The sequence below is a fragment of the Schistocerca cancellata genome, unplaced genomic scaffold (assembly GCF_023864275.1).
Source record: "Schistocerca cancellata isolate TAMUIC-IGC-003103 unplaced genomic scaffold, iqSchCanc2.1 HiC_scaffold_1109, whole genome shotgun sequence".
Lineage (NCBI taxonomy): Eukaryota > Metazoa > Arthropoda > Insecta > Orthoptera > Acrididae > Schistocerca > Schistocerca cancellata.
The window spans coordinates 150,150-172,539 of NW_026047108.1; the positions used below are offsets into that span (position 1 = coordinate 150,150).

Sequence of the window (22,390 nt, forward strand, 5' to 3'; positions counted from 1 at the left end):
TCTGTAGCGAAGTTTTCGGCACAGTGCCGTTCAGGAGAGTTTTTGTTGGAACTACTGCATCTGATTCAGGAGCCAAGGGCTACGCCACAGGCGTCTGCGCACTGTCGAGCATGTGTGTTGAATAATGGTGCTGATAGCCACGTATCATTTCAAGCAGATTTGATGCCTTTCGGAGACAATTTTTCATTGAATAGGATTGTAGCTGATTTGTGGCAGCAGGAAATAAGTTGTAGTCAAAAGAATCTTCAATAGATGGTCGCAGGTCAAATCAGTATTGTATGGCTCGTAACGCGTTGCGTGCAGCCCGGCTAGCTCAGTCGGTAGAGCATGAGACTCTTAATCTCAGGGTCGTGGGTTCGAGCCCCACGCTGGGCGGCGCAAAATTTTGTGTCTACGCGGATCCAACATGCGCCCCTCTCGTGAGCCTTGCGTAATGAACGTAACGGGTTACGACGATGCCTAGCTTCGTATGAATATCAGAGGAACGGTATTTGAAGCTGAAAGTGACTCTGAAATGAAATAAATGTGTTGTTTTGGAATTTTAGTTGTACATCGATATAGTGTGAGATGTGTAGGAAAGCAGCAGCTGTGCTAACTAAATACAAATAATGGTCGCTCATGCGGTGCGTTTCGAGCTGAAGGGCTCCGATTCACTACTCTGTAAGAACAAAGTACCCGAAAAGGGCGCTAGGAGGCGCCTCCTTAGCTCAGTGGCAGAGCGCTGGTCTAGTAAACCAGAGGTCGTGAGTTCGATCCTCACAGGAGGCAAATGAATTTTGTAACAGCCCCTCCCACCGTGGCCCTTTCGAAAAAAGCGGTCAGGGATAAAAAAAATTATGAATGGGTGCGGTATTTAAGAAATGCTCTCGCAAATGAATAGTGTGAATGGTGCTATTAAAGTGGGCACCAGAATCTGCAGCTTTTGGCAGTCTCCGGAGAATGCCGACGTGAAATACTTAGTTCTTGTGATGTATTTTCTACCCTTGATAAAGACCCTCGCGATTGTCGTCGTCGTCGTCGTCGGCGCCGCCGCCGCCGCTTTGGTAATAGCGACAACTCGCCATTGTATCACATAGGGTGAGGTACCTTCTGCAAGCGACTGAGATGGCACTAAGCGATTGAAGCTGATTTGCCACCTCTTGTTTGATCAGCGTCATAAGGGCTTGAATGTAACTTGCGATGGGACACAGCAAGAAGTAGCGTCGTACTTTTAGTACTGAAATTTGAGATGGAGAACTGCGTCAAAGATGGGAAATTCATTCTGCCAAGTGTACAAATGGCGAAAATGAAGTGTGTGTGGAGAAGTATACTGCACCAGTGACCGTGTGGCCTAATGGATAAGGCGTCGGACTTCGGATCCGAAGATTGCAGGTTCGAATCCTGTCACGGTCGAGTTTTTCCTGTTCTGCAAAAGATGCATGCTGTTTTACTGTGTTGTTTGAGTACTCTAAAACTAGTTGGAAGTTGCTGCTGTCCGCTTCCTGGCTGCAAAACCGGCGTCTACCAGAAGCACAAGCAAGACAAGGGTGATCTGTAGCGAAGTTTTCGGCACAGTGCCGTTCAGGAGAGTTTTTGTTGGAACTACTGCATCTGATTCAGGAGCCAAGGGCTACGCCACAGGCGTCTGCGCACTGTCGAGCATGTGTGTTGAATAATGGTGCTGATAGCCACGTATCATTTCAAGCAGATTTGATGCCTTTCGGAGACAATTTTTCATTGAATAGGATTGTAGCTGATTTGTGGCAGCAGGAAATAAGTTGTAGTCAAAAGAATCTTCAATAGATGGTCGCAGGTCAAATCAGTATTGTATGGCTCGTAACGCGTTGCGTGCAGCCCGGCTAGCTCAGTCGGTAGAGCATGAGACTCTTAATCTCAGGGTCGTGGGTTCGAGCCCCACGCTGGGCGGCGCAAAATTTTGTGTCTACGCGGATCCAACATGCGCCCCTCTCGTGAGCCTTGCGTAATGAACGTAACGGGTTACGACGATGCCTAGCTTCGTATGAATATCAGAGGAACGGTATTTGAAGCTGAAAGTGACTCTGAAATGAAATAAATGTGTTGTTTTGGAATTTTAGTTGTACATCGATATAGTGTGAGATGTGTAGGAAAGCAGCAGCTGTGCTAACTAAATACAAATAATGGTCGCTCATGCGGTGCGTTTCGAGCTGAAGGGCTCCGATTCACTACTCTGTAAGAACAAAGTACCCGAAAAGGGCGCTAGGAGGCGCCTCCTTAGCTCAGTGGCAGAGCGCTGGTCTAGTAAACCAGAGGTCGTGAGTTCGATCCTCACAGGAGGCAAATGAATTTTGTAACAGCCCCTCCCACCGTGGCCCTTTCGAAAAAAGCGGTCAGGGATAAAAAAAATTATGAATGGGTGCGGTATTTAAGAAATGCTCTCGCAAATGAATAGTGTGAATGGTGCTATTAAAGTGGGCACCAGAATCTGCAGCTTTTGGCAGTCTCCGGAGAATGCCGACGTGAAATACTTAGTTCTTGTGATGTATTTTCTACCCCTGATAAAGACCCTCGCGATTGTCGTCGTCGTCGTCGTCGTCGTCGTCGTCGTCGTCGTCGTCGTCGGCGCCGCCGCCGCCGCTTTGGTAATAGCGACAACTCGCCATTGTATCACATAGGGTGAGGTACCTTCTGCAAGCGACTGAGATGGCACTAAGCGATTGAAGCTGATTTGCCACCTCTTGTTTGATCAGCGTCATAAGGGCTTGAATGTAACTTGCGATGGGACACAGCAAGAAGTAGCGTCGTACTTTTAGTACTGAAATTTGAGATGGAGAACTGCGTCAAAGATGGGAAATTCATTCTGCCAAGTGTACAAATGGCGAAAATGAAGTGTGTGTGGAGAAATATACTGCACCAGTGACCGTGTGGCCTAATGGATAAGGCGTCGGACTTCGGATCCGAAGATTGCAGGTTCGAATCCTGTCACGGTCGAGTTTTTCCTGTTCTGCAAAAGATGCATGCTGTTTTACTGTGTTGTTTGAGTACTCTAAAACTAGTTGGAAGTTGCTGCTGTCCGCTTCCTGGCTGCAAAACCGGCGTCTACCAGAAGCACAAGCAAGACAAGGGTGATCTGTAGCGAAGTTTTCGGCACAGTGCCGTTCAGGAGAGTTTTTGTTGGAACTACTGCATCTGATTCAGGAGCCAAGGGCTACGCCACAGGCGTCTGCGCACTGTCGAGCATGTGTGTTGAATAATGGTGCTGATAGCCACGTATCATTTCAAGCAGATTTGATGCCTTTCGGAGACAATTTTTCATTGAATAGGATTGTAGCTGATTTGTGGCAGCAGGAAATAAGTTGTAGTCAAAAGAATCTTCAATAGATGGTCGCAGGTCAAATCAGTATTGTATGGCTCGTAACGCGTTGCGTGCAGCCCGGCTAGCTCAGTCGGTAGAGCATGAGACTCTTAATCTCAGGGTCGTGGGTTCGAGCCCCACGCTGGGCGGCGCAAAATTTTGTGTCTACGCGGATCCAACATGCGCCCCTCTCGTGAGCCTTGCGTAATGAACGTAACGGGTTACGACGATGCCTAGCTTCGTATGAATATCAGAGGAACGGTATTTGAAGCTGAAAGTGACTCTGAAATGAAATAAATGTGTTGTTTTGGAATTTTAGTTGTACATCGATATAGTGTGAGATGTGTAGGAAAGCAGCAGCTGTGCTAACTAAATACAAATAATGGTCGCTCATGCGGTGCGTTTCGAGCTGAAGGGCTCCGATTCACTACTCTGTAAGAACAAAGTACCCGAAAAGGGCGCTAGGAGGCGCCTCCTTAGCTCAGTGGCAGAGCGCTGGTCTAGTAAACCAGAGGTCGTGAGTTCGATCCTCACAGGAGGCAAATGAATTTTGTAACAGCCCCTCCCACCGTGGCCCTTTCGAAAAAAGCGGTCAGGGATAAAAAAAATTATGAATGGGTGCGGTATTTAAGAAATGCTCTCGCAAATGAATAGTGTGAATGGTGCTATTAAAGTGGGCACCAGAATCTGCAGCTTTTGGCAGTCTCCGGAGAATGCCGACGTGAAATACTTAGTTCTTGTGATGTATTTTCTACCCTTGATAAAGACCCTCGCGATTGTCGTCGTCGTCGTCGGCGCCGCCGCCGCCGCTTTGGTAATAGCGACAACTCGCCATTGTATCACATAGGGTGAGGTACCTTCTGCAAGCGACTGAGATGGCACTAAGCGATTGAAGCTGATTTGCCACCTCTTGTTTGATCAGCGTCATAAGGGCTTGAATGTAACTTGCGATGGGACACAGCAAGAAGTAGCGTCGTACTTTTAGTACTGAAATTTGAGATGGAGAACTGCGTCAAAGATGGGAAATTCATTCTGCCAAGTGTACAAATGGCGAAAATGAAGTGTGTGTGGAGAAGTATACTGCACCAGTGACCGTGTGGCCTAATGGATAAGGCGTCGGACTTCGGATCCGAAGATTGCAGGTTCGAATCCTGTCACGGTCGAGTTTTTCCTGTTCTGCAAAAGATGCATGCTGTTTTACTGTGTTGTTTGAGTACTCTAAAACTAGTTGGAAGTTGCTGCTGTCCGCTTCCTGGCTGCAAAACCGGCGTCTACCAGAAGCACAAGCAAGACAAGGGTGATCTGTAGCGAAGTTTTCGGCACAGTGCCGTTCAGGAGAGTTTTTGTTGGAACTACTGCATCTGATTCAGGAGCCAAGGGCTACGCCACAGGCGTCTGCGCACTGTCGAGCATGAGTGTTGAATAATGGTGCTGATAGCCACGTATCATTTCAAGCAGATTTGATGCCTTTCGGAGACAATTTTTCATTGAATAGGATTGTAGCTGATTTGTGGCAGCAGGAAATAAGTTGTAGTCAAAAGAATCTTCAATAGATGGTCGCAGGTCAAATCAGTATTGTATGGCTCGTAACGCGTTGCGTGCAGCCCGGCTAGCTCAGTCGGTAGAGCATGAGACTCTTAATCTCAGGGTCGTGGGTTCGAGCCCCACGCTGGGCGGCGCAAAATTTTGTGTCTACGCGGATCCAACATGCGCCCCTCTCGTGAGCCTTGCGTAATGAACGTAACGGGTTACGACGATGCCTAGCTTCGTATGAATATCAGAGGAACGGTATTTGAAGCTGAAAGTGACTCTGAAATGAAATAAATGTGTTGTTTTGGAATTTTAGTTGTACATCGATATAGTGTGAGATGTGTAGGAAAGCAGCAGCTGTGCTAACTAAATACAAATAATGGTCGCTCATGCGGTGCGTTTCGAGCTGAAGGGCTCCGATTCACTACTCTGTAAGAACAAAGTACCCGAAAAGGGCGCTAGGAGGCGCCTCCTTAGCTCAGTGGCAGAGCGCTGGTCTAGTAAACCAGAGGTCGTGAGTTCGATCCTCACAGGAGGCAAATGAATTTTGTAACAGCCCCTCCCACCGTGGCCCTTTCGAAAAAAGCGGTCAGGGATAAAAAAAATTATGAATGGGTGCGGTATTTAAGAAATGCTCTCGCAAATGAATAGTGTGAATGGTGCTATTAAAGTGGGCACCAGAATCTGCAGCTTTTGGCAGTCTCCGGAGAATGCCGACGTGAAATACTTAGTTCTTGTGATGTATTTTCTACCCCTGATAAAGACCCTCGCGATTGTCGTCGTCGTCGTCGTCGTCGTCGGCGCCGCCGCCGCTTTGGTAATAGCGACAACTCGCCATTGTATCACATAGGGTGAGGTACCTTCTGCAAGCGACTGAGATGGCACTAAGCGATTGAAGCTGATTTGCCACCTCTTGTTTGATCAGCGTCATAAGGGCTTGAATGTAACTTGCGATGGGACACAGCAAGAAGTAGCGTCGTACTTTTAGTACTGAAATTTGAGATGGAGAACTGCGTCAAAGATGGGAAATTCATTCTGCCAAGTGTACAAATGGCAAAAATGAAGTGTGTGTGGAGAAGTATACTGCACCAGTGACCGTGTGGCCTACTGGATAAGGCGTCGGACTTCGGATCCGAAGATTGCAGGTTCGAATCCTGTCACGGTCGAGTTTTTCCTGTTCTGCAAAAGATGCATGCTGTTTTACTGTGTTGTTTGAGTACTCTAAAACTAGTTGGAAGTTGCTGCTGTCCGCTTCCTGGCTGCAAAACCGGCGTCTACCAGAAGCACAAGCAAGACAAGGGTGATCTGTAGCGAAGTTTTCGGCACAGTGCCGTTCAGGAGAGTTTTTGTTGGAACTACTGCATCTGATTCAGGAGCCAAGGGCTACGCCACAGGCGTCTGCGCACTGTCGAGCATGTGTGTTGAATAATGGTGCTGATAGCCACGTATCATTTCAAGCAGATTTGATGCCTTTCGGAGACAATTTTTCATTGAATAGGATTGTAGCTGATTTGTGGCAGCAGGAAATAAGTTGTAGTCAAAAGAATCTTCAATAGATGGTCGCAGGTCAAATCAGTATTGTATGGCTCGTAACGCGTTGCGTGCAGCCCGGCTAGCTCAGTCGGTAGTACATGAGACTCTTAATCTCAGGGCCGTGGGTTCGAGCCCCACGCTGGGCGGCGCAAAATTTTGTGTCTACGCGGATCCAACATGCGCCCCTCTCGTGAGCCTTGCGTAATGAACGTAACGGGTTACGACGATGCCTAGCTTCGTATGAATATCAGAGGAACGGTATTTGAAGCTGAAAGTGACTCTGAAATGAAATAAATGTGTTTTTTTGGAATTTTAGTTGTACATCGATATAGTGTGAGATGTGTAGGAAAGCAGCAGCTGTGCTAACTAAATGCAAATAATGGTCGCTCATGCGGTGCGTTTCGAGCTGAAGGGCTCCGATTCACTACTCTGTAAGAACAAAGTACCCGAAAAGGGCGCTAGGAGGCGCCTCCTTAGCTCAGTGGCAGAGCGCTGGTCTAGTAAACCAGAGGTCGTGAGTTCGATCCTCACAGGAGGCAAATGAATTTTGTAACAGCCCCTCCCACCGTGGCCCTTTCGAAAAAAGCGGTCAGGGATAAAAAAAATTATGAATGGGTGCGGTATTTAAGAAATGCTCTTGCAAATGAATAGTGTGAATGGTGCTATTAAAGTGGGCACCAGAATCTGCAGCTTTTGGCAGTCTCCGGAGAATGCCGACGTGAAATACTTAGTTCTTGTGATGTATTTTCTACCCCTGATAAAGACCCTCGCGATTGTCGTCGTCGTCGTCGTCGTCGTCGTCGTCGTCGTCGTCGTCGGCGCCGCCGCCGCCGCTTTGGTAATAGCGACAACTCGCCATTGTATCACATAGGGTGAGGTACCTTCTGCAAGCGACTGAGATGGCACTAAGCGATTGAAGCTGATTTGCCACCTCTTGTTTGATCAGCGTCATAAGGGCTTGAATGTAACTTGCGATGGGACACAGCAAGAAGTAGCGTCGTACTTTTAGTACTGAAATTTGAGATGGAGAACTGCGTCAAAGATGGGAAATTCATTCTGCCAAGTGTACAAATGGCGAAAATGAAGTGTGTGTGGAGAAGTATACTGCACCAGTGACCGTGTGGCCTAATGGATAAGGCGTCGGACTTCGGATCCGAAGATTGCAGGTTCGAATCCTGTCACGGTCGAGTTTTTCCTGTTCTGCAAAAGATGCATGCTGTTTTACTGTGTTGTTTGAGTACTCTAAAACTAGTTGGAAGTTGCTGCTGTCCGCTTCCTGGCTGCAAAACCGGCGTCTACCAGAAGCACAAGCAAGACAAGGGTGATCTGTAGCGAAGTTTTCGGCACAGTGCCGTTCAGGAGAGTTTTTGTTGGAACTACTGCATCTGATTCAGGAGCCAAGGGCTACGCCACAGGCGTCTGCGCACTGTCGAGCATGTGTGTTGAATAATGGTGCTGATAGCCACGTATCATTTCAAGCAGATTTGATGCCTTTCGGAGACAATTTTTCATTGAATAGGATTGTAGCTGATTTGTGGCAGCAGGAAATAAGTTGTAGTCAAAAGAATCTTCAATAGATGGTCGCAGGTCAAATCAGTATTGTATGGCTCGTAACGCGTTGCGTGCAGCCCGGCTAGCTCAGTCGGTAGAGCATGAGACTCTTAATCTCAGGGTCGTGGGTTCGAGCCCCACGCTGGGCGGCGCAAAATTTTGTGTCTACGCGGATCCAACATGCGCCCCTCTCGTGAGCCTTGCGTAATGAACGTAACGGGTTACGACGATGCCTAGCTTCGTATGAATATCAGAGGAACGGTATTTGAAGCTGAAAGTGACTCTGAAATGAAATAAATGTGTTGTTTTGGAATTTTAGTTGTACATCGATATAGTGTGAGATGTGTAGGAAAGCAGCAGCTGTGCTAACTAAATACAAATAATGGTCGCTCATGCGGTGCGTTTCGAGCTGAAGGGCTCCGATTCACTACTCTGTAAGAACAAAGTACCCGAAAAGGGCGCTAGGAGGCGCCTCCTTAGCTCAGTGGCAGAGCGCTGGTCTAGTAAACCAGAGGTCGTGAGTTCGATCCTCACAGGAGGCAAATGAATTTTGTAACAGCCCCTCCCACCGTGGCCCTTTCGAAAAAAGCGGTCAGGGATAAAAAAAATTATGAATGGGTGCGGTATTTAAGAAATGCTCTCGCAAATGAATAGTGTGAATGGTGCTATTAAAGTGGGCACCAGAATCTGCAGCTTTTGGCAGTCTCCGGAGAATGCCGACGTGAAATACTTAGTTCTTGTGATGTATTTTCTACCCCTGATAAAGACCCTCGCGATTGTCGTCGTCGTCGTCGTCGTCGTCGTCGGCGCCGCCGCCGCTTTGGTAATAGCGACAACTCGCCATTGTATCACATAGGGTGAGGTACCTTCTGCAAGCGACTGAGATGGCACTAAGCGATTGAAGCTGATTTGCCACCTCTTGTTTGATCAGCGTCATAAGGGCTTGAATGTAACTTGCGATGGGACACAGCAAGAAGTAGCGTCGTACTTTTAGTACTGAAATTTGAGATGGAGAACTGCGTCAAAGATGGGAAATTCATTCTGCCAAGTGTACAAATGGCAAAAATGAAGTGTGTGTGGAGAAGTATACTGCACCAGTGACCGTGTGGCCTACTGGATAAGGCGTCGGACTTCGGATCCGAAGATTGCAGGTTCGAATCCTGTCACGGTCGAGTTTTTCCTGTTCTGCAAAAGATGCATGCTGTTTTACTGTGTTGTTTGAGTACTCTAAAACTAGTTGGAAGTTGCTGCTGTCCGCTTCCTGGCTGCAAAACCGGCGTCTACCAGAAGCACAAGCAAGACAAGGGTGATCTGTAGCGAAGTTTTCGGCACAGTGCCGTTCAGGAGAGTTTTTGTTGGAACTACTGCATCTGATTCAGGAGCCAAGGGCTACGCCACAGGCGTCTGCGCACTGTCGAGCATGTGTGTTGAATAATGGTGCTGATAGCCACGTATCATTTCAAGCAGATTTGATGCCTTTCGGAGACAATTTTTCATTGAATAGGATTGTAGCTGATTTGTGGCAGCAGGAAATAAGTTGTAGTCAAAAGAATCTTCAATAGATGGTCGCAGGTCAAATCAGTATTGTATGGCTCGTAACGCGTTGCGTGCAGCCCGGCTAGCTCAGTCGGTAGTACATGAGACTCTTAATCTCAGGGCCGTGGGTTCGAGCCCCACGCTGGGCGGCGCAAAATTTTGTGTCTACGCGGATCCAACATGCGCCCCTCTCGTGAGCCTTGCGTAATGAACGTAACGGGTTACGACGATGCCTAGCTTCGTATGAATATCAGAGGAACGGTATTTGAAGCTGAAAGTGACTCTGAAATGAAATAAATGTGTTTTTTTGGAATTTTAGTTGTACATCGATATAGTGTGAGATGTGTAGGAAAGCAGCAGCTGTGCTAACTAAATGCAAATAATGGTCGCTCATGCGGTGCGTTTCGAGCTGAAGGGCTCCGATTCACTACTCTGTAAGAACAAAGTACCCGAAAAGGGCGCTAGGAGGCGCCTCCTTAGCTCAGTGGCAGAGCGCTGGTCTAGTAAACCAGAGGTCGTGAGTTCGATCCTCACAGGAGGCAAATGAATTTTGTAACAGCCCCTCCCACCGTGGCCCTTTCGAAAAAAGCGGTCAGGGATAAAAAAAATTATGAATGGGTGCGGTATTTAAGAAATGCTCTTGCAAATGAATAGTGTGAATGGTGCTATTAAAGTGGGCACCAGAATCTGCAGCTTTTGGCAGTCTCCGGAGAATGCCGACGTGAAATACTTAGTTCTTGTGATGTATTTTCTACCCCTGATAAAGACCCTCGCGATTGTCGTCGTCGTCGTCGTCGTCGTCGCCGCCGCCGCCGCTTTGGTAATAGCGACAACTCGCCATTGTATCACATAGGGTGAGGTACCTTCTGCAAGCGACTGAGATGGCACTAAGCGATTGAAGCTGATTTGCCACCTCTTGTTTGATCAGCGTCATAAGGGCTTGAATGTAACTTGCGATGGGACACAGCAAGAAGTAGCGTCGTACTTTTAGTACTGAAATTTGAGATGGAGAACTGCGTCAAAGATGGGAAATTCATTCTGCCAAGTGTACAAATGGCGAAAATGAAGTGTGTGTGGAGAAGTATACTGCACCAGTGACCGTGTGGCCTAATGGATAAGGCGTCGGACTTCGGATCCGAAGATTGCAGGTTCGAATCCTGTCACGGTCGAGTTTTTCCTGTTCTGCAAAAGATGCATGCTGTTTTACTGTGTTGTTTGAGTACTCTAAAACTAGTTGGAAGTTGCTGCTGTCCGCTTCCTGGCTGCAAAACCGGCGTCTACCAGAAGCACAAGCAAGACAAGGGTGATCTGTAGCGAAGTTTTCGGCACAGTGCCGTTCAGGAGAGTTTTTGTTGGAACTACTGCATCTGATTCAGGAGCCAAGGGCTACGCCACAGGCGTCTGCGCACTGTCGAGCATGTGTGTTGAATAATGGTGCTGATAGCCACGTATCATTTCAAGCAGATTTGATGCCTTTCGGAGACAATTTTTCATTGAATAGGATTGTAGCTGATTTGTGGCAGCAGGAAATAAGTTGTAGTCAAAAGAATCTTCAATAGATGGTCGCAGGTCAAATCAGTATTGTATGGCTCGTAACGCGTTGCGTGCAGCCCGGCTAGCTCAGTCGGTAGAGCATGAGACTCTTAATCTCAGGGTCGTGGGTTCGAGCCCCACGCTGGGCGGCGCAAAATTTTGTGTCTACGCGGATCCAACATGCGCCCCTCTCGTGAGCCTTGCGTAATGAACGTAACGGGTTACGACGATGCCTAGCTTCGTATGAATATCAGAGGAACGGTATTTGAAGCTGAAAGTGACTCTGAAATGAAATAAATGTGTTGTTTTGGAATTTTAGTTGTACATCGATATAGTGTGAGATGTGTAGGAAAGCAGCAGCTGTGCTAACTAAATACAAATAATGGTCGCTCATGCGGTGCGTTTCGAGCTGAAGGGCTCCGATTCACTACTCTGTAAGAACAAAGTACCCGAAAAGGGCGCTAGGAGGCGCCTCCTTAGCTCAGTGGCAGAGCGCTGGTCTAGTAAACCAGAGGTCGTGAGTTCGATCCTCACAGGAGGCAAATGAATTTTGTAACAGCCCCTCCCACCGTGGCCCTTTCGAAAAAAGCGGTCAGGGATAAAAAAAATTATGAATGGGTGCGGTATTTAAGAAATGCTCTCGCAAATGAATAGTGTGAATGGTGCTATTAAAGTGGGCACCAGAATCTGCAGCTTTTGGCAGTCTCCGGAGAATGCCGACGTGAAATACTTAGTTCTTGTGATGTATTTTCTACCCTTGATAAAGACCCTCGCGATTGTCGTCGTCGTCGTCGGCGCCGCCGCCGCCGCTTTGGTAATAGCGACAACTCGCCATTGTATCACATAGGGTGAGGTACCTTCTGCAAGCGACTGAGATGGCACTAAGCGATTGAAGCTGATTTGCCACCTCTTGTTTGATCAGCGTCATAAGGGCTTGAATGTAACTTGCGATGGGACACAGCAAGAAGTAGCGTCGTACTTTTAGTACTGAAATTTGAGATGGAGAACTGCGTCAAAGATGGGAAATTCATTCTGCCAAGTGTACAAATGGCGAAAATGAAGTGTGTGTGGAGAAGTATACTGCACCAGTGACCGTGTGGCCTAATGGATAAGGCGTCGGACTTCGGATCCGAAGATTGCAGGTTCGAATCCTGTCACGGTCGAGTTTTTCCTGTTCTGCAAAAGATGCATGCTGTTTTACTGTGTTGTTTGAGTACTCTAAAACTAGTTGGAAGTTGCTGCTGTCCGCTTCCTGGCTGCAAAACCGGCGTCTACCAGAAGCACAAGCAAGACAAGGGTGATCTGTAGCGAAGTTTTCGGCACAGTGCCGTTCAGGAGAGTTTTTGTTGGAACTACTGCATCTGATTCAGGAGCCAAGGGCTACGCCACAGGCGTCTGCGCACTGTCGAGCATGAGTGTTGAATAATGGTGCTGATAGCCACGTATCATTTCAAGCAGATTTGATGCCTTTCGGAGACAATTTTTCATTGAATAGGATTGTAGCTGATTTGTGGCAGCAGGAAATAAGTTGTAGTCAAAAGAATCTTCAATAGATGGTCGCAGGTCAAATCAGTATTGTATGGCTCGTAACGCGTTGCGTGCAGCCCGGCTAGCTCAGTCGGTAGAGCATGAGACTCTTAATCTCAGGGTCGTGGGTTCGAGCCCCACGCTGGGCGGCGCAAAATTTTGTGTCTACGCGGATCCAACATGCGCCCCTCTCGTGAGCCTTGCGTAATGAACGTAACGGGTTACGACGATGCCTAGCTTCGTATGAATATCAGAGGAACGGTATTTGAAGCTGAAAGTGACTCTGAAATGAAATAAATGTGTTGTTTTGGAATTTTAGTTGTACATCGATATAGTGTGAGATGTGTAGGAAAGCAGCAGCTGTGCTAACTAAATACAAATAATGGTCGCTCATGCGGTGCGTTTCGAGCTGAAGGGCTCCGATTCACTACTCTGTAAGAACAAAGTACCCGAAAAGGGCGCTAGGAGGCGCCTCCTTAGCTCAGTGGCAGAGCGCTGGTCTAGTAAACCAGAGGTCGTGAGTTCGATCCTCACAGGAGGCAAATGAATTTTGTAACAGCCCCTCCCACCGTGGCCCTTTCGAAAAAAGCGGTCAGGGATAAAAAAAATTATGAATGGGTGCGGTATTTAAGAAATGCTCTCGCAAATGAATAGTGTGAATGGTGCTATTAAAGTGGGCACCAGAATCTGCAGCTTTTGGCAGTCTCCGGAGAATGCCGACGTGAAATACTTAGTTCTTGTGATGTATTTTCTACCCCTGATAAAGACCCTCGCGATTGTCGTCGTCGTCGTCGTCGTCGTCGTCGGCGCCGCCGCCGCTTTGGTAATAGCGACAACTCGCCATTGTATCACATAGGGTGAGGTACCTTCTGCAAGCGACTGAGATGGCACTAAGCGATTGAAGCTGATTTGCCACCTCTTGTTTGATCAGCGTCATAAGGGCTTGAATGTAACTTGCGATGGGACACAGCAAGAAGTAGCGTCGTACTTTTAGTACTGAAATTTGAGATGGAGAACTGCGTCAAAGATGGGAAATTCATTCTGCCAAGTGTACAAATGGCAAAAATGAAGTGTGTGTGGAGAAGTATACTGCACCAGTGACCGTGTGGCCTACTGGATAAGGCGTCGGACTTCGGATCCGAAGATTGCAGGTTCGAATCCTGTCACGGTCGAGTTTTTCCTGTTCTGCAAAAGATGCATGCTGTTTTACTGTGTTGTTTGAGTACTCTAAAACTAGTTGGAAGTTGCTGCTGTCCGCTTCCTGGCTGCAAAACCGGCGTCTACCAGAAGCACAAGCAAGACAAGGGTGATCTGTAGCGAAGTTTTCGGCACAGTGCCGTTCAGGAGAGTTTTTGTTGGAACTACTGCATCTGATTCAGGAGCCAAGGGCTACGCCACAGGCGTCTGCGCACTGTCGAGCATGTGTGTTGAATAATGGTGCTGATAGCCACGTATCATTTCAAGCAGATTTGATGCCTTTCGGAGACAATTTTTCATTGAATAGGATTGTAGCTGATTTGTGGCAGCAGGAAATAAGTTGTAGTCAAAAGAATCTTCAATAGATGGTCGCAGGTCAAATCAGTATTGTATGGCTCGTAACGCGTTGCGTGCAGCCCGGCTAGCTCAGTCGGTAGTACATGAGACTCTTAATCTCAGGGCCGTGGGTTCGAGCCCCACGCTGGGCGGCGCAAAATTTTGTGTCTACGCGGATCCAACATGCGCCCCTCTCGTGAGCCTTGCGTAATGAACGTAACGGGTTACGACGATGCCTAGCTTCGTATGAATATCAGAGGAACGGTATTTGAAGCTGAAAGTGACTCTGAAATGAAATAAATGTGTTTTTTTGGAATTTTAGTTGTACATCGATATAGTGTGAGATGTGTAGGAAAGCAGCAGCTGTGCTAACTAAATGCAAATAATGGTCGCTCATGCGGTGCGTTTCGAGCTGAAGGGCTCCGATTCACTACTCTGTAAGAACAAAGTACCCGAAAAGGGCGCTAGGAGGCGCCTCCTTAGCTCAGTGGCAGAGCGCTGGTCTAGTAAACCAGAGGTCGTGAGTTCGATCCTCACAGGAGGCAAATGAATTTTGTAACAGCCCCTCCCACCGTGGCCCTTTCGAAAAAAGCGGTCAGGGATAAAAAAAATTATGAATGGGTGCGGTATTTAAGAAATGCTCTTGCAAATGAATAGTGTGAATGGTGCTATTAAAGTGGGCACCAGAATCTGCAGCTTTTGGCAGTCTCCGGAGAATGCCGACGTGAAATACTTAGTTCTTGTGATGTATTTTCTACCCCTGATAAAGACCCTCGCGATTGTCGTCGTCGTCGTCGTCGTCGTCGTCGTCGTCGTCGTCGTCGTCGGCGCCGCCGCCGCCGCTTTGGTAATAGCGACAACTCGCCATTGTATCACATAGGGTGAGGTACCTTCTGCAAGCGACTGAGATGGCACTAAGCGATTGAAGCTGATTTGCCACCTCTTGTTTGATCAGCGTCATAAGGGCTTGAATGTAACTTGCGATGGGACACAGCAAGAAGTAGCGTCGTACTTTTAGTACTGAAATTTGAGATGGAGAACTGCGTCAAAGATGGGAAATTCATTCTGCCAAGTGTACAAATGGCGAAAATGAAGTGTGTGTGGAGAAGTATACTGCACCAGTGACCGTGTGGCCTAATGGATAAGGCGTCGGACTTCGGATCCGAAGATTGCAGGTTCGAATCCTGTCACGGTCGAGTTTTTCCTGTTCTGCAAAAGATGCATGCTGTTTTACTGTGTTGTTTGAGTACTCTAAAACTAGTTGGAAGTTGCTGCTGTCCGCTTCCTGGCTGCAAAACCGGCGTCTACCAGAAGCACAAGCAAGACAAGGGTGATCTGTAGCGAAGTTTTCGGCACAGTGCCGTTCAGGAGAGTTTTTGTTGGAACTACTGCATCTGATTCAGGAGCCAAGGGCTACGCCACAGGCGTCTGCGCACTGTCGAGCATGTGTGTTGAATAATGGTGCTGATAGCCACGTATCATTTCAAGCAGATTTGATGCCTTTCGGAGACAATTTTTCATTGAATAGGATTGTAGCTGATTTGTGGCAGCAGGAAATAAGTTGTAGTCAAAAGAATCTTCAATAGATGGTCGCAGGTCAAATCAGTATTGTATGGCTCGTAACGCGTTGCGTGCAGCCCGGCTAGCTCAGTCGGTAGAGCATGAGACTCTTAATCTCAGGGTCGTGGGTTCGAGCCCCACGCTGGGCGGCGCAAAATTTTGTGTCTACGCGGATCCAACATGCGCCCCTCTCGTGAGCCTTGCGTAATGAACGTAACGGGTTACGACGATGCCTAGCTTCGTATGAATATCAGAGGAACGGTATTTGAAGCTGAAAGTGACTCTGAAATGAAATAAATGTGTTGTTTTGGAATTTTAGTTGTACATCGATATAGTGTGAGATGTGTAGGAAAGCAGCAGCTGTGCTAACTAAATACAAATAATGGTCGCTCATGCGGTGCGTTTCGAGCTGAAGGGCTCCGATTCACTACTCTGTAAGAACAAAGTACCCGAAAAGGGCGCTAGGAGGCGCCTCCTTAGCTCAGTGGCAGAGCGCTGGTCTAGTAAACCAGAGGTCGTGAGTTCGATCCTCACAGGAGGCAAATGAATTTTGTAACAGCCCCTCCCACCGTGGCCCTTTCGAAAAAAGCGGTCAGGGATAAAAAAAATTATGAATGGGTGCGGTATTTAAGAAATGCTCTCGCAAATGAATAGTGTGAATGGTGCTATTAAAGTGGGCACCAGAATCTGCAGCTTTTGGCAGTCTCCGGAGAATGCCGACGTGAAATACTTAGTTCTTGTGATGTATTTTCTACCCCTGATAAAGACCCTCGCGATTGTCGTCGTCGTCGTCGTCGTCGTCGTCGGCGCCGCCGCCGCTTTGGTAATAGCGACAACTCGCCATTGTATCACATAGGGTGAGGTACCTTCTGCAAGCGACTGAGATGGCACTAAGCGATTGAAGCTGATTTGCCACCTCTTGTTTGATCAGCGTCATAAGGGCTTGAATGTAACTTGCGATGGGACACAGCAAGAAGTAGCGTCGTACTTTTAGTACTGAAATTTGAGATGGAGAACTGCGTCAAAGATGGGAAATTCATTCTGCCAAGTGTACAAATGGCAAAAATGAAGTGTGTGTGGAGAAGTATACTGCACCAGTGACCGTGTGGCCTACTGGATAAGGCGTCGGACTTCGGATCCGAAGATTGCAGGTTCGAATCCTGTCACGGTCGAGTTTTTCCTGTTCTGCAAAAGATGCATGCTGTTTTACTGTGTTGTTTGAGTACTCTAAAACTAGTTGGAAGTTGCTGCTGTCCGCTTCCTGGCTGCAAAACCGGCGTCTACCAGAAGCACAAGCAAGACAAGGGTGATCTGTAGCGAAGTTTTCGGCACAGTGCCGTTCAGGAGAGTTTTTGTTGGAACTACTGCATCTGATTCAGGAGCCAAGGGCTACGCCACAGGCGTCTGCGCACTGTCGAGCATGTGTGTTGAATAATGGTGCTGATAGCCACGTATCATTTCAAGCAGATTTGATGCCTTTCGGAGACAATTTTTCATTGAATAGGATTGTAGCTGATTTGTGGCAGCAGGAAATAAGTTGTAGTCAAAAGAATCTTCAATAGATGGTCGCAGGTCAAATCAGTATTGTATGGCTCGTAACGCGTTGCGTGCAGCCCGGCTAGCTCAGTCGGTAGTACATGAGACTCTTAATCTCAGGGCCGTGGGTTCGAGCCCCACGCTGGGCGGCGCAAAATTTTGTGTCTACGCGGATCCAACATGCGCCCCTCTCGTGAGCCTTGCGTAATGAACGTAACGGGTTACGACGATGCCTAGCTTCGTATGAATATCAGAGGAACGGTATTTGAAGCTGAAAGTGACTCTGAAATGAAATAAATGTGTTTTTTTGGAATTTTAGTTGTACATCGATATAGTGTGAGATGTGTAGGAAAGCAGCAGCTGTGCTAACTAAATGCAAATAATGGTCGCTCATGCGGTGCGTTTCGAGCTGAAGGGCTCCGATTCACTACTCTGTAAGAACAAAGTACCCGAAAAGGGCGCTAGGAGGCGCCTCCTTAGCTCAGTGGCAGAGCGCTGGTCTAGTAAACCAGAGGTCGTGAGTTCGATCCTCACAGGAGGCAAATGAATTTTGTAACAGCCCCTCCCACCGTGGCCCTTTCGAAAAAAGCGGTCAGGGATAAAAAAAATTATGAATGGGTGCGGTATTTAAGAAATGCTCTTGCAAATGAATAGTGTGAATGGTGCTATTAAAGTGGGCACCAGAATCTGCAGCTTTTGGCAGTCTCCGGAGAATGCCGACGTGAAATACTTAGTTCTTGTGATGTATTTTCTACCCCTGATAAAGACCCTCGCGATTGTCGTCGTCGTCGTCGTCGTCGTCGCCGCCGCCGCCGCTTTGGTAATAGCGACAACTCGCCATTGTATCACATAGGGTGAGGTACCTTCTGCAAGCGACTGAGATGGCACTAAGCGATTGAAGCTGATTTGCCACCTCTTGTTTGATCAGCGTCATAAGGGCTTGAATGTAACTTGCGATGGGACACAGCAAGAAGTAGCGTCGTACTTTTAGTACTGAAATTTGAGATGGAGAACTGCGTCAAAGATGGGAAATTCATTCTGCCAAGTGTACAAATGGCGAAAATGAAGTGTGTGTGGAGAAGTATACTGCACCAGTGACCGTGTGGCCTAATGGATAAGGCGTCGGACTTCGGATCCGAAGATTGCAGGTTCGAATCCTGTCACGGTCGAGTTTTTCCTGTTCTGCAAAAGATGCATGCTGTTTTACTGTGTTGTTTGAGTACTCTAAAACTAGTTGGAAGTTGCTGCTGTCCGCTTCCTGGCTGCAAAACCGGCGTCTACCAGAAGCACAAGCAAGACAAGGGTGATCTGTAGCGAAGTTTTCGGCACAGTGCCGTTCAGGAGAGTTTTTGTTGGAACTACTGCATCTGATTCAGGAGCCAAGGGCTACGCCACAGGCGTCTGCGCACTGTCGAGCATGTGTGTTGAATAATGGTGCTGATAGCCACGTATCATTTCAAGCAGATTTGATGCCTTTCGGAGACAATTTTTCATTGAATAGGATTGTAGCTGATTTGTGGCAGCAGGAAATAAGTTGTAGTCAAAAGAATCTTCAATAGATGGTCGCAGGTCAAATCAGTATTGTATGGCTCGTAACGCGTTGCGTGCAGCCCGGCTAGCTCAGTCGGTAGAGCATGAGACTCTTAATCTCAGGGTCGTGGGTTCGAGCCCCACGCTGGGCGGCGCAAAATTTTGTGTCTACGCGGATCCAACATGCGCCCCTCTCGTGAGCCTTGCGTAATGAACGTAACGGGTTACGACGATGCCTAGCTTCGTATGAATATCAGAGGAACGGTATTTGAAGCTGAAAGTGACTCTGAAATGAAATAAATGTGTTGTTTTGGAATTTTAGTTGTACATCGATATAGTGTGAGATGTGTAGGAAAGCAGCAGCTGTGCTAACTAAATACAAATAATGGTCGCTCATGCGGTGCGTTTCGAGCTGAAGGGCTCCGATTCACTACTCTGTAAGAACAAAGTACCCGAAAAGGGCGCTAGGAGGCGCCTCCTTAGCTCAGTGGCAGAGCGCTGGTCTAGTAAACCAGAGGTCGTGAGTTCGATCCTCACAGGAGGCAAATGAATTTTGTAACAGCCCCTCCCACCGTGGCCCTTTCGAAAAAAGCGGTCAGGGATAAAAAAAATTATGAATGGGTGCGGTATTTAAGAAATGCTCTCGCAAATGAATAGTGTGAATGGTGCTATTAAAGTGGGCACCAGAATCTGCAGCTTTTGGCAGTCTCCGGAGAATGCCGACGTGAAATACTTAGTTCTTGTGATGTATTTTCTACCCCTGATAAAGACCCTCGCGATTGTCGTCGTCGTCGTCGTCGTCGTCGGCGCCGCCGCCGCTTTGGTAATAGCGACAACTCGCCATTGTATCACATAGGGTGAGGTACCTTCTGCAAGCGACTGAGATGGCACTAAGCGATTGAAGCTGATTTGCCACCTCTTGTTTGATCAGCGTCATAAGGGCTTGAATGTAACTTGCGATGGGACACAGCAAGAAGTAGCGTCGTACTTTTAGTACTGAAATTTGAGATGGAGAACTGCGTCAAAGATGGGAAATTCATTCTGCCAAGTGTACAAATGGCAAAAATGAAGTGTGTGTGGAGAAGTATACTGCACCAGTGACCGTGTGGCCTACTGGATAAGGCGTCGGACTTCGGATCCGAAGATTGCAGGTTCGAATCCTGTCACGGTCGAGTTTTTCCTGTTCTGCAAAAGATGCATGCTGTTTTACTGTGTTGTTTGAGTACTCTAAAACTAGTTGGAAGTTGCTGCTGTCCGCTTCCTGGCTGCAAAACCGGCGTCTACCAGAAGCACAAGCAAGACAAGGGTGATCTGTAGCGAAGTTTTCGGCACAGTGCCGTTCAGGAGAGTTTTTGTTGGAACTACTGCATCTGATTCAGGAGCCAAGGGCTACGCCACAGGCGTCTGCGCACTGTCGAGCATGTGTGTTGAATAATGGTGCTGATAGCCACGTATCATTTCAAGCAGATTTGATGCCTTTCGGAGACAATTTTTCATTGAATAGGATTGTAGCTGATTTGTGGCAGCAGGAAATAAGTTGTAGTCAAAAGAATCTTCAATAGATGGTCGCAGGTCAAATCAGTATTGTATGGCTCGTAACGCGTTGCGTGCAGCCCGGCTAGCTCAGTCGGTAGTACATGAGACTCTTAATCTCAGGGCCGTGGGTTCGAGCCCCACGCTGGGCGGCGCAAAATTTTGTGTCTACGCGGATCCAACATGCGCCCCTCTCGTGAGCCTTGCGTAATGAACGTAACGGGTTACGACGATGCCTAGCTTCGTATGAATATCAGAGGAACGGTATTTGAAGCTGAAAGTGACTCTGAAATGAAATAAATGTGTTTTTTTGGAATTTTAGTTGTACATCGATATAGTGTGAGATGTGTAGGAAAGCAGCAGCTGTGCTAACTAAATGCAAATAATGGTCGCTCATGCGGTGCGTTTCGAGCTGAAGGGCTCCGATTCACTACTCTGTAAGAACAAAGTACCCGAAAAGGGCGCTAGGAGGCGCCTCCTTAGCTCAGTGGCAGAGCGCTGGTCTAGTAAACCAGAGGTCGTGAGTTCGATCCTCACAGGAGGCAAATGAATTTTGTAACAGCCCCTCCCACCGTGGCCCTTTCGAAAAAAGCGGTCAGGGATAAAAAAAATTATGAATGGGTGCGGTATTTAAGAAATGCTCTTGCAAATGAATAGTGTGAATGGTGCTATTAAAGTGGGCACCAGAATCTGCAGCTTTTGGCAGTCTCCGGAGAATGCCGACGTGAAATACTTAGTTCTTGTGATGTATTTTCTACCCCTGATAAAGACCCTCGCGATTGTCGTCGTCGTCGTCGTCGTCGTCGCCGCCGCCGCCGCTTTGGTAATAGCGACAACTCGCCATTGTATCACATAGGGTGAGGTACCTTCTGCAAGCGACTGAGATGGCACTAAGCGATTGAAGCTGATTTGCCACCTCTTGTTTGATCAGCGTCATAAGGGCTTGAATGTAACTTGCGATGGGACACAGCAAGAAGTAGCGTCGTACTTTTAGTACTGAAATTTGAGATGGAGAACTGCGTCAAAGATGGGAAATTCATTCTGCCAAGTGTACAAATGGCGAAAATGAAGTGTGTGTGGAGAAGTATACTGCACCAGTGACCGTGTGGCCTAATGGATAAGGCGTCGGACTTCGGATCCGAAGATTGCAGGTTCGAATCCTGTCACGGTCGAGTTTTTCCTGTTCTGCAAAAGATGCATGCTGTTTTACTGTGTTGTTTGAGTACTCTAAAACTAGTTGGAAGTTGCTGCTGTCCGCTTCCTGGCTGCAAAACCGGCGTCTACCAGAAGCACAAGCAAGACAAGGGTGATCTGTAGCGAAGTTTTCGGCACAGTGCCGTTCAGGAGAGTTTTTGTTGGAACTACTGCATCTGATTCAGGAGCCAAGGGCTACGCCACAGGCGTCTGCGCACTGTCGAGCATGTGTGTTGAATAATGGTGCTGATAGCCACGTATCATTTCAAGCAGATTTGATGCCTTTCGGAGACAATTTTTCATTGAATAGGATTGTAGCTGATTTGTGGCAGCAGGAAATAAGTTGTAGTCAAAAGAATCTTCAATAGATGGTCGCAGGTCAAATCAGTATTGTATGGCTCGTAACGCGTTGCGTGCAGCCCGGCTAGCTCAGTCGGTAGTACATGAGACTCTTAATCTCAGGGCCGTGGGTTCGAGCCCCACGCTGGGCGGCGCAAAATTTTGTGTCTACGCGGATCCAACATGCGCCCCTCTCGTGAGCCTTGCGTAATGAACGTAACGGGTTACGACGATGCCTAGCTTCGTATGAATATCAGAGGAACGGTATTTGAAGCTGAAAGTGACTCTGAAATGAAATAAATGTGTTTTTTTGGAATTTTAGTTGTACATCGATATAGTGTGAGATGTGTAGGAAAGCAGCAGCTGTGCTAACTAAATGCAAATAATGGTCGCTCATGCGGTGCGTTTCGAGCTGAAGGGCTCCGATTCACTACTCTGTAAGAACAAAGTACCCGAAAAGGGCGCCAGGAGGCGCCTCCTTAGCTCAGTGGCAGAGCGCTGGTCTAGTAAACCAGAGGTCGTGAGTTCGATCCTCACAGGAGGCAAATGAATTTTGTAACAGCCCCTCCCACCGTGACCCTTTCGAAAAAAGCGGTCAGGGATAAAAAAAATTATGAATGGGTGCGGTATTTAAGAAATGCA

General features: G+C 47.6%; 44 non-coding genes across 44 annotated transcripts; all 44 read left to right on the forward strand.

Annotated features, from left to right (window-relative positions):
- The first annotated feature begins 302 nt into the window (after positions 1 to 302).
- On the forward strand, positions 303 to 375 carry Trnak-cuu (transfer RNA lysine (anticodon CUU)). Its single transcript has one exon. It is a non-coding gene; the product is annotated as a tRNA-Lys (tRNA).
- Positions 376 to 696: 321 nt separating this feature from the next.
- Trnat-agu (transfer RNA threonine (anticodon AGU)) lies at positions 697 to 768 on the forward strand. The gene has a single exon. It is a non-coding gene; the product is annotated as a tRNA-Thr (tRNA).
- Positions 769 to 1,319: 551 nt separating this feature from the next.
- On the forward strand, positions 1,320 to 1,392 carry Trnar-ucg (transfer RNA arginine (anticodon UCG)). The gene has a single exon. It is a non-coding gene; the product is annotated as a tRNA-Arg (tRNA).
- Positions 1,393 to 1,832: 440 nt separating this feature from the next.
- On the forward strand, positions 1,833 to 1,905 carry Trnak-cuu (transfer RNA lysine (anticodon CUU)). Its single transcript has one exon. It is a non-coding gene; the product is annotated as a tRNA-Lys (tRNA).
- A 321-nt stretch (positions 1,906 to 2,226) lies between these two features.
- Trnat-agu (transfer RNA threonine (anticodon AGU)) lies at positions 2,227 to 2,298 on the forward strand. The gene has a single exon. It is a non-coding gene; the product is annotated as a tRNA-Thr (tRNA).
- Positions 2,299 to 2,876: 578 nt separating this feature from the next.
- On the forward strand, positions 2,877 to 2,949 carry Trnar-ucg (transfer RNA arginine (anticodon UCG)). Its single transcript has one exon. It is a non-coding gene; the product is annotated as a tRNA-Arg (tRNA).
- A 440-nt stretch (positions 2,950 to 3,389) lies between these two features.
- Trnak-cuu (transfer RNA lysine (anticodon CUU)) lies at positions 3,390 to 3,462 on the forward strand. The gene has a single exon. It is a non-coding gene; the product is annotated as a tRNA-Lys (tRNA).
- Positions 3,463 to 3,783: 321 nt separating this feature from the next.
- On the forward strand, positions 3,784 to 3,855 carry Trnat-agu (transfer RNA threonine (anticodon AGU)). Its single transcript has one exon. It is a non-coding gene; the product is annotated as a tRNA-Thr (tRNA).
- Positions 3,856 to 4,403: 548 nt separating this feature from the next.
- Trnar-ucg (transfer RNA arginine (anticodon UCG)) lies at positions 4,404 to 4,476 on the forward strand. The gene has a single exon. It is a non-coding gene; the product is annotated as a tRNA-Arg (tRNA).
- A 440-nt stretch (positions 4,477 to 4,916) lies between these two features.
- Trnak-cuu (transfer RNA lysine (anticodon CUU)) lies at positions 4,917 to 4,989 on the forward strand. The gene has a single exon. It is a non-coding gene; the product is annotated as a tRNA-Lys (tRNA).
- Positions 4,990 to 5,310: 321 nt separating this feature from the next.
- On the forward strand, positions 5,311 to 5,382 carry Trnat-agu (transfer RNA threonine (anticodon AGU)). Its single transcript has one exon. It is a non-coding gene; the product is annotated as a tRNA-Thr (tRNA).
- A 554-nt stretch (positions 5,383 to 5,936) lies between these two features.
- Trnar-ucg (transfer RNA arginine (anticodon UCG)) lies at positions 5,937 to 6,009 on the forward strand. Its single transcript has one exon. It is a non-coding gene; the product is annotated as a tRNA-Arg (tRNA).
- Positions 6,010 to 6,449: 440 nt separating this feature from the next.
- Trnak-cuu (transfer RNA lysine (anticodon CUU)) lies at positions 6,450 to 6,522 on the forward strand. Its single transcript has one exon. It is a non-coding gene; the product is annotated as a tRNA-Lys (tRNA).
- Positions 6,523 to 6,843: 321 nt separating this feature from the next.
- Positions 6,844 to 6,915, forward strand: Trnat-agu (transfer RNA threonine (anticodon AGU)). The gene has a single exon. It is a non-coding gene; the product is annotated as a tRNA-Thr (tRNA).
- Positions 6,916 to 7,490: 575 nt separating this feature from the next.
- Trnar-ucg (transfer RNA arginine (anticodon UCG)) lies at positions 7,491 to 7,563 on the forward strand. The gene has a single exon. It is a non-coding gene; the product is annotated as a tRNA-Arg (tRNA).
- Positions 7,564 to 8,003: 440 nt separating this feature from the next.
- Trnak-cuu (transfer RNA lysine (anticodon CUU)) lies at positions 8,004 to 8,076 on the forward strand. Its single transcript has one exon. It is a non-coding gene; the product is annotated as a tRNA-Lys (tRNA).
- A 321-nt stretch (positions 8,077 to 8,397) lies between these two features.
- Positions 8,398 to 8,469, forward strand: Trnat-agu (transfer RNA threonine (anticodon AGU)). The gene has a single exon. It is a non-coding gene; the product is annotated as a tRNA-Thr (tRNA).
- Positions 8,470 to 9,026: 557 nt separating this feature from the next.
- Positions 9,027 to 9,099, forward strand: Trnar-ucg (transfer RNA arginine (anticodon UCG)). The gene has a single exon. It is a non-coding gene; the product is annotated as a tRNA-Arg (tRNA).
- A 440-nt stretch (positions 9,100 to 9,539) lies between these two features.
- Positions 9,540 to 9,612, forward strand: Trnak-cuu (transfer RNA lysine (anticodon CUU)). Its single transcript has one exon. It is a non-coding gene; the product is annotated as a tRNA-Lys (tRNA).
- A 321-nt stretch (positions 9,613 to 9,933) lies between these two features.
- On the forward strand, positions 9,934 to 10,005 carry Trnat-agu (transfer RNA threonine (anticodon AGU)). The gene has a single exon. It is a non-coding gene; the product is annotated as a tRNA-Thr (tRNA).
- Positions 10,006 to 10,559: 554 nt separating this feature from the next.
- Positions 10,560 to 10,632, forward strand: Trnar-ucg (transfer RNA arginine (anticodon UCG)). The gene has a single exon. It is a non-coding gene; the product is annotated as a tRNA-Arg (tRNA).
- A 440-nt stretch (positions 10,633 to 11,072) lies between these two features.
- Positions 11,073 to 11,145, forward strand: Trnak-cuu (transfer RNA lysine (anticodon CUU)). Its single transcript has one exon. It is a non-coding gene; the product is annotated as a tRNA-Lys (tRNA).
- A 321-nt stretch (positions 11,146 to 11,466) lies between these two features.
- Trnat-agu (transfer RNA threonine (anticodon AGU)) lies at positions 11,467 to 11,538 on the forward strand. The gene has a single exon. It is a non-coding gene; the product is annotated as a tRNA-Thr (tRNA).
- A 548-nt stretch (positions 11,539 to 12,086) lies between these two features.
- Positions 12,087 to 12,159, forward strand: Trnar-ucg (transfer RNA arginine (anticodon UCG)). The gene has a single exon. It is a non-coding gene; the product is annotated as a tRNA-Arg (tRNA).
- Positions 12,160 to 12,599: 440 nt separating this feature from the next.
- Positions 12,600 to 12,672, forward strand: Trnak-cuu (transfer RNA lysine (anticodon CUU)). The gene has a single exon. It is a non-coding gene; the product is annotated as a tRNA-Lys (tRNA).
- A 321-nt stretch (positions 12,673 to 12,993) lies between these two features.
- On the forward strand, positions 12,994 to 13,065 carry Trnat-agu (transfer RNA threonine (anticodon AGU)). The gene has a single exon. It is a non-coding gene; the product is annotated as a tRNA-Thr (tRNA).
- A 557-nt stretch (positions 13,066 to 13,622) lies between these two features.
- Trnar-ucg (transfer RNA arginine (anticodon UCG)) lies at positions 13,623 to 13,695 on the forward strand. The gene has a single exon. It is a non-coding gene; the product is annotated as a tRNA-Arg (tRNA).
- Positions 13,696 to 14,135: 440 nt separating this feature from the next.
- Trnak-cuu (transfer RNA lysine (anticodon CUU)) lies at positions 14,136 to 14,208 on the forward strand. The gene has a single exon. It is a non-coding gene; the product is annotated as a tRNA-Lys (tRNA).
- A 321-nt stretch (positions 14,209 to 14,529) lies between these two features.
- On the forward strand, positions 14,530 to 14,601 carry Trnat-agu (transfer RNA threonine (anticodon AGU)). Its single transcript has one exon. It is a non-coding gene; the product is annotated as a tRNA-Thr (tRNA).
- Positions 14,602 to 15,179: 578 nt separating this feature from the next.
- On the forward strand, positions 15,180 to 15,252 carry Trnar-ucg (transfer RNA arginine (anticodon UCG)). The gene has a single exon. It is a non-coding gene; the product is annotated as a tRNA-Arg (tRNA).
- Positions 15,253 to 15,692: 440 nt separating this feature from the next.
- Positions 15,693 to 15,765, forward strand: Trnak-cuu (transfer RNA lysine (anticodon CUU)). Its single transcript has one exon. It is a non-coding gene; the product is annotated as a tRNA-Lys (tRNA).
- A 321-nt stretch (positions 15,766 to 16,086) lies between these two features.
- Trnat-agu (transfer RNA threonine (anticodon AGU)) lies at positions 16,087 to 16,158 on the forward strand. The gene has a single exon. It is a non-coding gene; the product is annotated as a tRNA-Thr (tRNA).
- A 557-nt stretch (positions 16,159 to 16,715) lies between these two features.
- Trnar-ucg (transfer RNA arginine (anticodon UCG)) lies at positions 16,716 to 16,788 on the forward strand. The gene has a single exon. It is a non-coding gene; the product is annotated as a tRNA-Arg (tRNA).
- A 440-nt stretch (positions 16,789 to 17,228) lies between these two features.
- Positions 17,229 to 17,301, forward strand: Trnak-cuu (transfer RNA lysine (anticodon CUU)). The gene has a single exon. It is a non-coding gene; the product is annotated as a tRNA-Lys (tRNA).
- A 321-nt stretch (positions 17,302 to 17,622) lies between these two features.
- Positions 17,623 to 17,694, forward strand: Trnat-agu (transfer RNA threonine (anticodon AGU)). The gene has a single exon. It is a non-coding gene; the product is annotated as a tRNA-Thr (tRNA).
- A 554-nt stretch (positions 17,695 to 18,248) lies between these two features.
- Trnar-ucg (transfer RNA arginine (anticodon UCG)) lies at positions 18,249 to 18,321 on the forward strand. The gene has a single exon. It is a non-coding gene; the product is annotated as a tRNA-Arg (tRNA).
- A 440-nt stretch (positions 18,322 to 18,761) lies between these two features.
- Trnak-cuu (transfer RNA lysine (anticodon CUU)) lies at positions 18,762 to 18,834 on the forward strand. The gene has a single exon. It is a non-coding gene; the product is annotated as a tRNA-Lys (tRNA).
- A 321-nt stretch (positions 18,835 to 19,155) lies between these two features.
- Trnat-agu (transfer RNA threonine (anticodon AGU)) lies at positions 19,156 to 19,227 on the forward strand. The gene has a single exon. It is a non-coding gene; the product is annotated as a tRNA-Thr (tRNA).
- A 554-nt stretch (positions 19,228 to 19,781) lies between these two features.
- Positions 19,782 to 19,854, forward strand: Trnar-ucg (transfer RNA arginine (anticodon UCG)). The gene has a single exon. It is a non-coding gene; the product is annotated as a tRNA-Arg (tRNA).
- Positions 19,855 to 20,294: 440 nt separating this feature from the next.
- Trnak-cuu (transfer RNA lysine (anticodon CUU)) lies at positions 20,295 to 20,367 on the forward strand. Its single transcript has one exon. It is a non-coding gene; the product is annotated as a tRNA-Lys (tRNA).
- Positions 20,368 to 20,688: 321 nt separating this feature from the next.
- On the forward strand, positions 20,689 to 20,760 carry Trnat-agu (transfer RNA threonine (anticodon AGU)). Its single transcript has one exon. It is a non-coding gene; the product is annotated as a tRNA-Thr (tRNA).
- A 554-nt stretch (positions 20,761 to 21,314) lies between these two features.
- Positions 21,315 to 21,387, forward strand: Trnar-ucg (transfer RNA arginine (anticodon UCG)). Its single transcript has one exon. It is a non-coding gene; the product is annotated as a tRNA-Arg (tRNA).
- A 440-nt stretch (positions 21,388 to 21,827) lies between these two features.
- Positions 21,828 to 21,900, forward strand: Trnak-cuu (transfer RNA lysine (anticodon CUU)). Its single transcript has one exon. It is a non-coding gene; the product is annotated as a tRNA-Lys (tRNA).
- A 321-nt stretch (positions 21,901 to 22,221) lies between these two features.
- On the forward strand, positions 22,222 to 22,293 carry Trnat-agu (transfer RNA threonine (anticodon AGU)). Its single transcript has one exon. It is a non-coding gene; the product is annotated as a tRNA-Thr (tRNA).
- Positions 22,294 to 22,390: the final 97 nt, after the last annotated feature.